The 15,101-nt window shown below is 40.8% G+C and overlaps 1 protein-coding gene and 1 long non-coding RNA gene across 11 annotated transcripts in view; one reads left to right on the forward strand and one right to left on the reverse strand.

Moving 5' to 3' along the window:
• znf536 (zinc finger protein 536) overlaps window positions 1-15,101 on the reverse strand; it is a 229,003-nt gene that overhangs the window by 117,655 nt on the left and 96,247 nt on the right. Inside the window, exon 1 of one of the 10 annotated variants that reach the window (XM_051379883.1) lies at window positions 1,071-1,287. The exons of the other annotated variants lie outside the window; for them this stretch is intronic. The gene's annotated coding sequence lies outside the window, so the exon portion shown is untranslated. Of the gene's footprint in view, window positions 1-1,070; window positions 1,288-15,101 lie in introns of those variants that run through there. 10 annotated transcript variants of the gene reach the window in all.
• Window positions 833-14,582, forward strand: LOC127351910 (uncharacterized). Its single transcript, XR_007880994.1, has 3 exons — window positions 833-895; window positions 1,004-1,055; window positions 14,021-14,582. It is a non-coding gene; the product is annotated as an uncharacterized LOC127351910 (long non-coding RNA).

Here is a 15,101-nt window from a genome sequence, read left to right on the forward strand (position 1 = left end):
TTGAATTCTCCTTATTTCTCCCCACAAGTATCTTAAGCAATTCAATTGAATTCATTAAGAATATAATGAGCATGCTATGTTCCGCAGGCTTATGTGTAACAGCTAGAAATGCTTCCGTCAAAGCCTACTTAAATTTACGACAGATCTTATGATCATGTTGTCATGTGACTTGAATAATGCCACACTCATCTGAGAAATAAAGCAACTCACAGTAACAGCCACATAACAAAAGTTTATACTTGAAAAATATATATACATACTGTATATGTGTACATTTATTGTGAGAATTATATTGTGAGAGAATTGCTAGGAAAGATAAAACTTTGTTGGACTGCTTTAAATGGCTTAGGTTTTAAATTGTATTTATGTGACACCCCAGCTTCCATCACCAGGCGTGCTTATATCGGAGAAGACCTTATTTGAATGGGCCCTTTTTACAGAGGCGGCTGCCTTTTGGAATAGAAATCTGTGATTTAAACTAGGCTGATGAGCTGTTGCTCATTTGGGGAGATAGCAGCTTGCCCTTTTCTTCAATTTGATTTCTGCCTTTATCTTTAACATATAACAAAGGCAGATAGACAATGGAATAATGTGAAATGAACTGACGAATCCAGTTTGTGTTTTTTATAAACGTATCCTGGCTGACGAGCGTATGCAAATGAGGCACATTAATATGCTTGCCTTGCTCCCGAGTCATTTTATATTTTTTCCCCTGATTAAAAAGGACATTTCTTATGTGACATCCCCCCTCTGCTCATATCAACACACATGCAAGGGAATGTGAGGGTGGCTTACAAGTAGGAACACATACACACACAGGAAAAGACATGCACTCGAACACAACCCTTTCACTAGAGACAACAATTCAGTATGCGCGTGCCCTCTAACAGACACGGTGAGTATGTTGCAACTCACAGCACTATCAAATGGCTGCCCACAGAAATCACATCATTCTAACTGTTACTGTTACAAATCTTTTGCAAAATATCCATCAAATGTACAGAAGAAGAAGAAAGAAGAAAAAAGTACTATGCTTTTAGAAGATCAAGGCTCAGGTTAGTCATTCTTACCAGTTGTATTAAGGAAAGTCTTGGTGTCACTTTGTCCCTTTTATGTGTCACTGTCTCTGCCATGGCTGTGCAGCCTGTGTAGCCTCCGATATGAACAACACTCTGTAGCTTTAGATACTGGTACAGTATCTATCTGCCGTTATTCTAACCTGTATAACCTTATCATTTCCTGGCATGTGCAGCATTGCTGCCTCATTAAAACTATTGGCTCTTCTGATACCTCTAAAACCACAAAGACTTCCTTTAGCATTTTCTCACGACGGTTCAGTTGTTGTCTTTATAGTGTGTGGTTTAATATTCAGCAAAGCACCACGTGCACCCGTAAACACACCAAATCCTCACATTCATGCACACACACACAGAAACTGATTTCACTCAGTTTCTCGAAATGCATTTTTTCTTCTCTGCTCTTTTTTCTCTTCAAGCCTCAGCTTAATTATAAGTGGTATCTGTAGCACAATGGAAGTGTATTTCAGTCAGCGTCTGAATGTGCTCAGTTCATTTCTGTCTTATCAATAGCACTATGCATCATAAATGCAAAAGGGATTTATATGTGTTTCTCTCTAATTGTAATCATATAAATTATTGAAGTATACGAAACGCGGTGTCAATATTAGGAATGGCTACCTATTATACATTCGTATTAAAATAAACAATTTCAAGCAAACTTCTGAGCCCACTTCTTGAATTTACTGTCAGGCCTGTGTTTTGTCATAAAACTTTCCTCTGACATTTAAGACAAGATGGAGAGAAACTAAAGGATCGAAAAGCCATTAGTTGAACTTTACTTTGTTATTTTGACATGTATCGACACAAAACCCATCGACTAATCACAAAGCAATACCTCATTAAGTCCTAATGAACAAATTCATTGCATTAAACAAATCAATCATTATTCACAATGTGCTGAATTCCATCATATTTGCACCAAATCATTAATGAGACGAGTGGGGGTGCAGCTAGCAATCTGATGTTGAAGGGACAATGTGGGTATTTACCATATGTTACCCGTACTGGGAGTTGAATGCTAAATATTTTGTGATTACACAAGCGCCAGGGACATTCAGATCTATTCAAAAGCTGCAAGTATGTTTTCAAAGTACAAACAGAGCTTCCTCGTCATTCCAAAGATCAATTACCTCTGGGTAAAGGTTGGTTTAGTTAGAGTTAGTGCTTTGGTAGGTAGAACAGACCCAGATATGAGTTTTTCTTCCTGGCTTGTGTTTTGTTTCTATTGCAGGTGGTCTTTGCAAGGCGTCTAATTAATCCAATAAAAAACCTGCCTTGTTTTCCTTCCCTCTCTCTCTCTCTCTCTCTCTCTCTCTCTCTCTCTCTCTCTCTCTCTCTCCCGCTCTTTGACTTCACTGCATTATTACTTTCTGTAATGAGGCGAAAACACTCTGAACTGCACATGGAAGACAGTCACACAAGCCCTGCCAGATTCAATCCTAACTCCATCCCATGCCTAGAGCCTCTTGATCAAAACTCATAACAGCACTATCAAAAAGAGGCTTCAGAGGTGGATTGTTCTATCTTAAATGAGGAAAAACATGTTGACTTACAGACATGGCCAAGACCAGGCCCCATCTAGTTTTCACTTTAAATGGGTATTTTTGTCTTACAAATATGAGCAAACAAAGGGGCGTAGTACAAAATTCTGGACCCTGCACATAGGCATTTTATATGGGCTCCTCCCTGCATCCACGTCTATTCATAGTATTTTTGTGGGCCGTCCTCACATTAGGGCCCTGTATACTCAATCCCCCTTTCCCCCAATTCCGACGCCCCTGTAAACATTTATTTTGGGTGAAAATAAAAATATATATATATTTACAATACTTTGTATATAATATGTGCCTTGTCCCCCCTCTCGCAAAGGGATTTTGGATCATTGGGAAGGTCTTTCCAGTGGCTTGAAAAGAGCCAGAGCCTGATTTGCCTGGCCAAAAATACCAATCACACACCAGTCGCATTCTCATGTAGCAGACAACTTCTAAAACACAACACTGGAAAAACAGAAAGAGGCTTTTTTTTTTTTTTACATGAACACAGAGCATCCATTTATTTAAAACGTATGACTAACATTGGATTAACATAACCCCCTGCACCGCTTTAACGTTGAGAAAATAACAGCAGTGGAGCAAGGATTTGATGAGAGCACGGATTCAATAGATCAGTGAGAAATATGAATGAACAGGAGCCTGCGCCTCTCCCTCTTTCTCTTGCACAATATGTCATTGAGGGCTGTTTAAGAGGTCCTGTCAACAGGTAGTTCAACTTTCAGCTCATCCCCGCTGATCAGTGGGAGCCCTCCTGACAGAGAGAAAAGAAAGACACCGGGAGGGAGTGAGAGAGAGAGAAAGAAAAATGTTGTGGCTCTTTTTATCTGTCCGTCGCTCTGACAGCCTTGCAGGGGATGCCATGGGAGGAAGATCAATGCAGGACAAGCGGATTCCCACAGTTCATTGTTCCGGGCCAGCCAAATCATCTTCCCAAGACGGCCGGGAGCTCAAAGCTTCCCTTTATGATAACCATCCCTGGTATTATTCCCACTATGATGATGGTGACCTGCAGATGTCTCTGTGTCTGTGTGTGTGTGTGTGTGTGTGTGTGTGTGTGTGTGTGTGTGTGTGTGTGTGTGTGTGTGTGTGTGTGTGTGTGTATGCATGTACATCTGTGAGCACCTCTCCCCTCCTGAGTGTGCTACAATAGTGGTCACAGCGGCGTGGACGGACCCCTGCAGCAGCGAATAAAGCGCAGCGATGAGCGCGGGATTAATAGCGCCAAACATTTGTTAAGCAGCCTCTGTTTAGTGAAGTACAGTGACAGGAGCCAAAGCCAAAAAATAAATAAAAATTAGAGTAATTGACATGATAATGATAGTGAATGTGCCTCATCTTATACTTGCTGCTTTAATACTGTAACTACTGCAGCTTCTTCAGTTGTTACTGTATTGTGTGCCACTTAACTGGCAATGACATTAGGTATTAAACAGATATTTATCAGTTTACTGATACTGTCCTTTTGGGAAACATTCATTGTCAGCCTTTAAAAGCAGAAAGCATCAATATATATATTATATATATATATATATATATATATATATATTTTTTTAATATGTTGCCCAGATACAAAATATATATACATACATACATAAATACATACAAATAGCACCTCAATTCAATGAAGAAGACCATGAAATGCCACTGAAAATTCTTAAAAATGATTGTCAGTGGTCCTTGAGTCAAGAGTTGAATTTTGTAGTTATGTTTTTTTTTTCATTAGTTGCATTATTTCCCTACATAATACAAATTCACTTGTAAAAATTTGCTTAAACAATACAGTTATGGCGGCAAAAACAGAGCACAGACGGGACATAGTTTTGAGTCTTTGCACACTGAATCATTTCCACAGTATTGTAAAATGAATTGAAACCAAATGCTACCAGGAATATGAAAAATGACATTTGATACACCTGCAGTAATCTGAATCACTACATAAGGTACTAAACAGTATAACCTAATAGATGTAAATAATGCAAAAAACACCAGCATGGTCCTTCACATGCCCTAGCATGGGCAATAAGAGATACAGTAATCCATTGTTTGCTCATGACAGCTTAAATGTAATCTTTACAGGCTCAGAATTCAACTTTTATTGCTTCTATTTAGACATGTTTTTTTTTACTGCTCATAAGGTTCTATACAAATCCATTTATGGTTTTATTTCCACCAAGTATGACTCTTAATTTGCACTTTCAAAAACCTGCTGTGTCTGGTGACTAAACTCTTCTTCCTATCAAATCAGTCAGAAAACCGGGACACAATACTGTGTGTATGAGTGTGTGTGTGTGTTAGACAACAAACATGGCAGTGTAGAGCGCTCACGCATGGTTAGACTGCGGGAAGAAAGAGGCCAGAGAGACAATGACCACAGTGTATCTGTCATAGCTTACATCACTGGTCACCCTCTGCGCTGCATGTCAATGCAGCAAACACACACACACACACACACACACAAATCTGTAGGTCACATTATGGGCCAGCGCTGCCTTTATGCCTCTTGCAGAGTGACTACAGTGATGACATGCAAGATTCAAGATTGAGGCTAAAACAAAGTCGAGTTCAGTCTCACTCCGTTTCTCAGGTGGTGGCAGCGAGGAGGAGACAAACCGAGAGAAAGAGAAAGTAGTTGAATGTCAATACGGCCTAAATAACAGAATATCAGAAATAATTGCTGTTTTCTTCCGCTCATGCTGGGCGCATTCTGGTAGAGTTTTGCATAATGACTACAGTCGAGGGGGGGTGGCGGTGGAGGTAATAGTGGTGGGTGTGTGGCGGCGGTGGTGGTAAAGGGAGGGGTTGTTGTGACAGGTGCTGAAATCAAACTAGGGAGGCAAGGGAGACAAAGGTTCAATTTACTAAGAGGAGACTTTAATTGTTACACAGCTAATTAAGAGAAGAAGGATCTTTTTTTGACTCTCGACTATTTACTGCGAGCTGTGTGTGCATACATTGAGAGGTAAATTGTGCCTTCAAGCCAAGTGAGCCTATGGTAAAGAGACACAATGTGTGTGTGTGTGTGTGTGTGTGTGTGTGTGTGTGTGTGTGTGTGTGTGTGTGTGTGTGGGGTATGTGTGTGTGTGTGGGGATGAGGTACTACCTCAACATACAACATATCCTTTCACAGCTTTTCTGCTGTTGGGAGTTTGGGACTTTCTCCTTCTTTTTTCAACTAAAACAAAAGTCTATGGCTAATTAGCAGCACTCATTACAGGAAGCGAGTCAGGTAATTATTTTACATCATGCTGCCGATAATTGAATGATTCTTCAATGTCTGAATGTCTGTTTGAAAGTATCTCTTTTTCTTCAGCTACACCCCCCACCCACCCCCTCACCCAAACCCCCCTCCACCCCTTTACTCCTTCTTTCTCTTTGTCTTTGAGGGAGATAAGAGAGAGGCTGGATACAGGTACTGCTGCCATATGCTCTTGAATGAAAAAGCTCTTCTGTCGAAGCAAATGGGATTTTTAAATATTGAAACTGCTGCATGTCTTTTTAATATGACCGTGTTAAATCTCTCTTTATTCCATCACTTTGATAAACTCCCCCCTTTCTATCTCTCTCTTCTCCCACTTTCAGTGTCTCTTCCCTTTTTTCTTGTTAATCTGAAGAGTTTGAAGGGAACTTTAGCTCTCTGAGAAGTAGTTAAACTTATTATGCAACCATGCTGTGTCTGTTTTTTTTTTTTTTTTTTTTTTTGCTTTAAGCAGCACACTTCCTGTTTAAGAAAGCAAACTAATCTTATCAAAGCCATCAGCTCAGACTTGAGTGGAAATGCTTGCGATTCTCTGCATATGTTACAATATCTCTTAGTGGGGTTTTAACCACTATTGTTCTCACGAGCTTTTGGCATGACTAGGGAAGAAGAGAACGAAAAAAACAACAACACCACACTGTCTTGTTTCTCTCCTTTTCACCTCAAAGTCAGATATGTGTGGCGAGCTAATGTGGCACTTAATATGAAACGAAAGAAAGAGAGACAAAGTGAGAGAGAGAGCATTATCTACTTTAAGGCCAGGGTGTATTTATTACAGACTAATTGTAGCAGAGGAAGTGCTTTGGAGGGGTGTGCTCTCGGGAGAGAGGGCGGAGGGCCTCAGGGACATAAGAGAGCATGTTTATCTATCAGGCTTTATCAGAACAACACTGTGGTGACTGCTCTTAAGATCAGAGATGGGGTTTGGGAGGAGTGGAGGAGGATGAAAAGGTTTACAGGGGGAAATAAAAGAAATGAAAGATGGATAAGGGGGAAAAAGAGTGAGAGAGGAAGAGACATGCCAGTGAGGCAGCTTTGGCATCGATGCCAACGCCTCGGTGAAAAGCAGCCGTGATTAAAGCAGGAAGGAGAAGTTGGGTGAAACCTCAGAGGAGTGTTTTTTTTCTGCGGGCTTCTCTGTGAACCGGACTACAAAACACACCGTTACACACACACACACACACACACACACACACACACACACACACACACACATATGTTCAGAGTACTGTCAGTGCAGAACTCATGCAGACAAACGTGGGCGCTTGCAAGAGCGAAAAAAATGTATGCACGCAATTCATACATGTGCAAAAAGTACAGAAAATTAGAGCCGAGAGCTAAAGCCAAGTCTGTGTGTGTATGAACATTTTGTCCTCACAACACTTGAAGCGAGGACAGTCTGCCAGCCCTCACTTACTGCAAGTTAAGATTCATGATTAAGATTATTTACATTGACTTTTATGCTAAATAAATCTAGTCAATAACCAATAAAGATGCTCACAAGTAGAGTCTGTGTGTGTGTGCGTGTGTGTGTGTCTGTATCAGTCTCAGTATCAGGTATGCTCTGGCCATGTCCCAGAATTCCTTGCATCTGTCTACACCAGAGCTTCAGCTCAGAGCTGTCTGTCCCAGCCAACACTGCATTTCTCTCATTCTTCTCTGCCCTGCCTGACCTTCAGCATCGTCACCGACTTATCTTCCACTACAAAGGCTACAGTACACACACTCATTAAAAAGACACAGCACATACACACGCACACATTTCTGCAAGTGCGTGCTCCGGCGGGGGGGCTAAGTTCATTAAGGCAGTGAATGTTTATAATGAAAAATGACCTCTCCGTAGCACACTGTATGAACTTTTTCCCTCGAGACACACACAAACCTTCTGTATTCAAACTTACACAAAAGAGGCTCTCCTGTAACTGTCCCTTTACACTCTACTACACATAAACACGGGCATACACTTGGACTCCTGTTAATTCTATGTATCAGAATATGCAAAACAAACACATGGAAATACTGTGCAGGGGAGATACGCTGTCTTCCATCTGATTAGGTGCTAATCTAAAACAATACATTACTAAAAATCCAAAACAGTTAAGCTGTGGCCTTTAGGGGGGAGTGATTTATATTTATAAGAGACACAACTGCTGTCATGAGTGTCTAAGTGGTTGCTAAGGGTTGCTTGGACCTTGCCACTTTTATTGTTTATGACAGAAATATCTTGACATTTACAGTAGCATTATGAAAATGTCTGTGACCGGCGGTCTGGCCAAGACGAGCTAGCTCACTAGCCGGGTGCTAACTGCTTGTACCTGGCACTTGATGGAGCACTGAAGAGGCATCAGTTTCTTTCAAATTCCCCCTCCACACACACACACACACACACACACACACACACACACACACAAGCAGCTCCTCCATGAGTTCCAGAGCAGCCCCAGGGTGTTGGATGTGGACAGTGGTGGGAGGTGGAGCTGGGGTGTGGGTGGTTATAATCTGCGCGCCCTCTGCCGTCTCCCATCACCGCAAAAACCCTTCTTCCTTTCTGCCTCACCTCCTTGGCAATCCCCACTCTCCCCCTCACCCCCGCCACACTCCTCCCATCCCTCTCCATATTTTCTCCCCCTGTATCTGATTAAGTTAACAATGTGGTGTTATTTGCATGCTGATTTTGCAGACCCCGACCCCGCCCCCCCAACGCCGCCACCCGCTCTCTCCCTCTCTTTCCCTCTGCCTCTCTCTCTCTCTCTCTCTCCTCAATTCTCTGACAAACAAGAGAGGCAGGATCAGAGTAATGTGATAGCACAGCAGCCAGCCAACGCAATCTGCCTCAAAGACCAGGTGTTCGCAATCCACCTCCCTCTTAATTCCTGCCCCCATCATTTCTCTTGTTTTTATTCCTGTAATTCTTCTCTTTTCTTCCCTCCCCTAGTTCTTCTTCTTCTTCGTCTCCTCTCATCTATCCCTGGTGTGTTTATAAGGTTGTATTATAATCAAATCTGGAGCGAGGGAGGCCTGTCTTTTTTTATTAATTATAGGCCGCAGATGATGTGAATGTATTCCGAAAGCATCTTCAAAATAGGTCGGCGGTACAGTTTGCTATTCTTATCACATTTAAATGTCAACACGGTGCAAAGCCCTACAAATTAGTTCAGGCAGGCTTCAACCCCCATTTAACATTTAAAGCGCCATTCTGTAGGGCTCAAAGAGCGATTTAAATCAGTTTACACACACACACATATATATACAGAGATAGCGTTTCGTCTTTCAAACTTCTCATTTCAACACAGACATTTAACTGCCAACCTTTGCCTGAGAGAATTCAGTGCATCATCCAGTGGAAGGGGGGGAAGGAAAAAAACAGGATGAGAGAACAAAAAAAGAGATATAAAGCAACAGAAACAATGCATTAGCTTCATGAATAATAAATCTGCCCGTCTATCCGTGCAGAAAAGATCCAGGTTTTCAGAATCTCTGCATAAATCCACTGTCCGAATGAATAAATCAGAACAGGGGGACATTTTCTTTAGCTCTAGCCTATCACTGGTAAATAACAACAATGATTTGAAACACATCTGTTCATATGCAGTGCCAGCTAACCCCTATAGAGCAGCACAAGACAATAGAAGCCTAGCATTGTTGTTCCACATATTGGTGGCTGGGCATACCAAATAGAGTTTACCCATCTTACACACACACACACTCACTCACACAGATCTATTGATAGAAACAAACACAATTAACAAATAGGAATCACGTACAGTCCACCAAAAAACAGTCGACATTAGTATCCTCGACAAAATTACAACTGTATTATCCCTATTTCAATAGGAAATCTGAGACGTCTTGCTATGAATTTAAAGCTTGATCCGTTGGACGTGACAGCTGGACATAATTGAAGGAATGCAATATTAGTAAAGTTAAGAACCATGGCTTGAATCCCGGTATTGAAAAAAAAAATATTCAAACTTTTCTAAAAGTCACGACACCTCTTGAGTTTTAACTATGAACCGAAATTCTAAGACCTTCCAAGTACATTGCTTGACTTCCCAAAATGGATAAAAACTGCATTGGTTTGATTTAATCGGCCAGGTCATTATGATTAATAAAAGTCTGGTGGCACCACATGATCCCATTCTCAGGCCTCTGTGGTACAGCTCACAAAGAATGAGAAAAAACATAAAACCCTTTTGTCAGCTATTGTTAATTGATGATTCTATAAAACCCCAGGTTACATTCATCGAAAACATTTTTTTTAACGTTTATTGCAAAAGTTTTTGAGCAATTTCATTTCTAAATATCTATTCATTTTAATTATGCCATGGTTCAAATTAGCAAAATATTCTGGTTACAGAAACTAAACTAGGGTTAAGGTTTGAGGTATGCGCAGAAATTACGCTACTAATTTACTAAATGAAATGTAATGCCATCTGGATTACAATTTATCAACATAACGGGGAAACATTGTTTATAAACCTATCTACCAAGTTACAAAATGTTGACTTGATGCTAAACATATTGGTAATGACAAAGCATTTTATTTGTTTTTCTACATCACTGGTGGTCAGTTGAGGCGAGTATAACTATGTCCTCTCTGTTGGGTCATCAACTTGTGGGTCTTAAAATGTTACAGAGGCCAATCCGTGATCCACATACTTTGGCGTAGTGTGGGCGGGGGAGAGTGGTGGTGGTTGAGCCTTTCTCTCTCTCTCTCTTGTAGTGCCGTCACTTTGTATCTGTGGCATGGCAGAAATCCATCTAATGGTGGGCTGGGTAGATGGCTACTTGGGTGGAGGTTGATGTAGAACCTGGGTCATCTTGCAGGTCTTCTTGATTTTTTATGTTAAAGGCAAAGGCATACAGGATGCCCTGAAAGGCTTCTGCAGACTTGACTACCATGGTGTTGTCGCCCATGTACTGAGGCTCTGTGTGTTTGTTTGGCCTTGAACCTATTAAAGCCTGCTTTCAGTTCTGTACAGGATTGTGATTCCCTGTGGCAGCTCTTTGTCAATTAGGTGTAGTTATGGCATCAATGAAGATAGCAAACAGGGTGGGTGCGATGTTGCACCCCTGTTTGACCCCTGTTTCCATAGTAAATGGCTCAGACTCAGAGCTGAGCACTGTGACTGACACACCGTCATGCAGAAGCCTCAACATTCTGATGGACTTATCATGGCAGGCACTCCTTGACAGTGCGGTTTGAAGGCCATGTACAGAGGCTGCCTCTGTTCGTAGATTTTTTTCTGGACTTGGCATGCTGTGACTATCATGTCTGCTGTGCCTCTGGATGGGCGGAAGCGACACTGCGATTCTGGGAGTACTTCCTCAGACAGTGGTAGCAGGTAGTTGGTTTTGCGAGGAAACACAAGAGAACTTTTCCTGTTGTTCAGGAATGAGATTTCCCTGAAGTTTCCACATTTAGCCTCGTCCCCCTTCTTGAATATGGTCACTATTAGAGCATCCTTGAGGTCTGAGGTAAGATCTTATTTTCCCAGACCTTGAGGAATAGGTACAGGACCTGAGTGGCTGTGGTACAGGAGCTCTTGTTCTTATGTCAGGTTTTAGTTGTGCTGTCACGGTTGAGTAAAAGCTCTGTTTTAGGGAGTCATCTTCCTTCAACAGGTCTATGTGCGCAGGGAGTTTAAGCTGTGGTAGTTTGGTTCAAAGATGGTCTTAGATAGTCATAGTAACTACCGAATTGGTAACACTTTATAATGAGTAAACACTATAAAGCATTAGTTAAGCATGAATAAATAATGAATTCATAATTTATAACGCATGAATACACATTAGTATGTAGTTTATAAACACAGTTAAAAATGTTTTATTCATAATTGATAAGCACATTAGTTATGGATTAGTAAATACTGAATTCATCATTTATAAAGCATGATTCTGCTGGCCTATAAACAGTTATTAATGCAGGAATTCACAGTTACAAAGCACTTACTACTCGTTAATTAAGTATTTTGCACGAGCTCATCTAAAGTGAGCACTATCTATGGCTTATTAAGCATTTACAAATGAGATATAAAGGCTGACAATGCATGCAGAAATGTACAGTACAATGAAGAGTAAAACATTTATAACTGTGATTATAAACCACATAGTAATGAGTATTTACAGCAGAATCATGCTTTATAAATGATGAATTCAGTATTTACTAATCCATAACTAATGTGCTTATCAATGATGAATAAAACATTTTTAACTGTGTTTATAAACTACATACTAATGTGTATTCATGCGTTATAAATTATGAATTCATTATTTATTCATGCTTAACTAATGCTTAATAGTGTGTACTTATTATAAAGTGTTACCAAAGAATTAACAATTTTTTATTATTTTATTTAGGCACTCACTGCACTTAGTTAAGATTAAAGAAACATCCTTGTATTTTTTAAATACTGAAAAATCAAAAGTAACATGTTTATTGTGTTAACAATATCTTTTGTTAACTTTAACTAAAGTGCTTTTATTGCCTAAATCTAACCAGCATGGTCCTGGCAGTGATTACTTTTCTCACAACATAATTGGGAAAACAAATTTGTATCATGTAAACGTCATTTAAATGAGGCAGGGTTGGCACTGAATGTTGGACAGGTCGTTGAATCATTACCATGAATTCATAGTGATACTGTCTATGTTGAAGGTGTCGGATGTGGACAGTCTCCTGGATCTTTGACCCGTAACAGTTCTGCCTGTACACTGAGGAAGATGTGGTTGAAAGCTCTTGAAAATGCTTGTAGTTAGACCTTGAATTAAGACTATTTTTTGGTCAAAATTATTCCATGTTATGTATTTACAGATTTTACTGAAGTCAATATAAAAAAATACACCAAAGTAAAACTTTTATCTGTGGTTTGAAGGAAAACAAACTGTGTCATCATCATCCTCTTAAAATGACAAATCCTTCAATGTGATATGATGCCAAAATAAAACAGTGAAATCAAAACCACTGACTCTAGTAAACACTTTTGACCTGACTGGGTACGAAGTTGTCTTCATGATAAGCATGTGAAGTATGCTCCTTCACACACACACACACACACACACACACACACACACATCCAAGTAAGAGCCCCCAAGTCAGAGGGGTTATGAGGGGGGAAAAGGGTGATGTTGAGCCTCAAGGAGAAGCTGGCTCTGTCAAGCTGTTTCATGCCATCGAGATGCAGGATCAACTACGAGCCTAGGAGACACACTCTCACACACACAAACATACAGAGCCCTGGAGCAGGAGGCTTGTTATGAGACTTGCTTTGCATCGTTACACTGCTGACCCCAGTTGTTCCGATGACTATGAATGTCTAGGAGGGACCAAGTCAAGCAAACAAGGCAGACAATCATAGATTTACAGTAGATAAGACAGAAGAAAACAAAAGTACCCAGAAGGACATTCAGAAAATTAAAGAAGCCTAAATGGTGATCCACAACACTAATACACTCCTCTATTGAGTTCAGTCCATTTTAGTTATTTATTAGTTAGTCTATCGTTACAGTATATACGCATAAGTATATATTAGGTAGCCTAATATGAGAACAAGAGCCAGTGTAGGGGTCACAGAGAGACTTCAGTATCAGCTTACAATTGCCCTATTACATCAGCATAAGTAACTGAATCCAAAGAGCTAACTAGCTTATAAGAGACCCAATCCCTCTGACTGGCTTTCCTCTACCTCTAGGCTTGGTTATGACTCTTCCTCATCCAGCTCAAAGCAGAATGCTCTATGGGTGGGCCTAATGTGGACTCACTGAAATGTCAAAGCATTATATATCCTTTTCCGCACAGAGTGGCCCCTAAGGGTTTAATTGACTATGCTGTAAAGTGAGTTTGAGAGCCGCGAGAGAGCGCGATGAAGATGAATATGTTTCATTAGAGGGCAAACAGAGCCTGATGGCTGGAATTGGCATTGAGAAAGGAGGAAGGGTCTAATATGGATGAAACACACATTTATCCATTCACAATCCACAATGAAATATACAGGCATAGCTGTCCACTCCTTGGCTAATCACCGTCAGTGAACTTACCAGGATAGCGATTCATATTTAACATGTGTTCTTTTCACTTCTTTCCTTTTTTCTTTTCTCCTGGTTGGCCTCTGTCTTGCTCTGAACCAAACAAGGAAGGAGCGAGCTTCCAACGACTGCCTGGCGACTTCAAATACTTGTCAAACAAAGAACAGAGCAGAAGACAGAGAGAAGAGAAGGGGCCCCGCTACTATCCCGCGGCCTTCGTTTACCAATTATACTGAGTACCTGCTGACAGGTGGGTTGTCACAGTGTCTGCTTAGCCACCCAACTCCCCTCATCTTCCCCCCATCAACATCCCATCACTTTCCATCCTGCTCTGTTGCAGTTTACCAGGTGCTGTGGAGAGGAAGCTCCTCGCACCTCCAGGCAAACAGAGAAGACAAAAGAAAAGGAGGATAAAGAGGATATGGAGGAAGATCATGGAGAGTTTGGCTTCAAGACTCAGGCTTTGATTTCGGAAAAATTTAAGAGCGACAAGACAGATGATGAAAAGGTTATCAGCGTTAAGGTGAGGAGTTGAGGGAGCTATCTACTGCTTTTTGGCAGCACAAGTTTTTGAGGGCCAGTTGTAACTTTGTTGCCAATATTTCGTCAAAGTTAAAAAGACTTGAACCTAACCTAACCCCGACCACAAACTTTATTTTTACTGCAGTATTACTATATAAGCCTACACCATACATCATTTTCGGTGCATTGTTAGAGACCTAATACCCTCCTTTGAAGCTAAGAGCGATTGAAATTGTTTCACTTTTATCTTACCAGTGTAATATAGCTGTGATTAAAGATTTCTGTGTCAGCATTGTCATAAAAAAAGGAGCCAATATCAAAAGTGGACAACATTAACTGCTCCAGAAAGAATCCAGTTTTTGATAAAAATTCAATACAATACAAACTTTTTCAAATTTGTTCCCTCATTGACAATGTCTGTCTCCAATAGCTTCTCTTTCCTGAAACACTGCGAGGGGGTTTGAAGACAGGGGGCCTCCCCCCCACCACCACCGCCCCCTACCCATTTATCCTCTGTCTTGCCGTCTCAGAAACTCAGCCAGCCAACGAACACGACTGAGACAAAACATAACCATAATGGCTCATTAAAAGGAATGGAGACGACTTAGGCAAACAAAGCAGCCTTCACTGGGCTGTCACCGAAACTCCTGTGATGGTACGTCCAAA

This window comes from Dicentrarchus labrax, unplaced genomic scaffold (genome assembly GCF_905237075.1).
Source record: "Dicentrarchus labrax unplaced genomic scaffold, dlabrax2021, whole genome shotgun sequence".
NCBI lineage: Eukaryota > Metazoa > Chordata > Actinopteri > Moronidae > Dicentrarchus > Dicentrarchus labrax.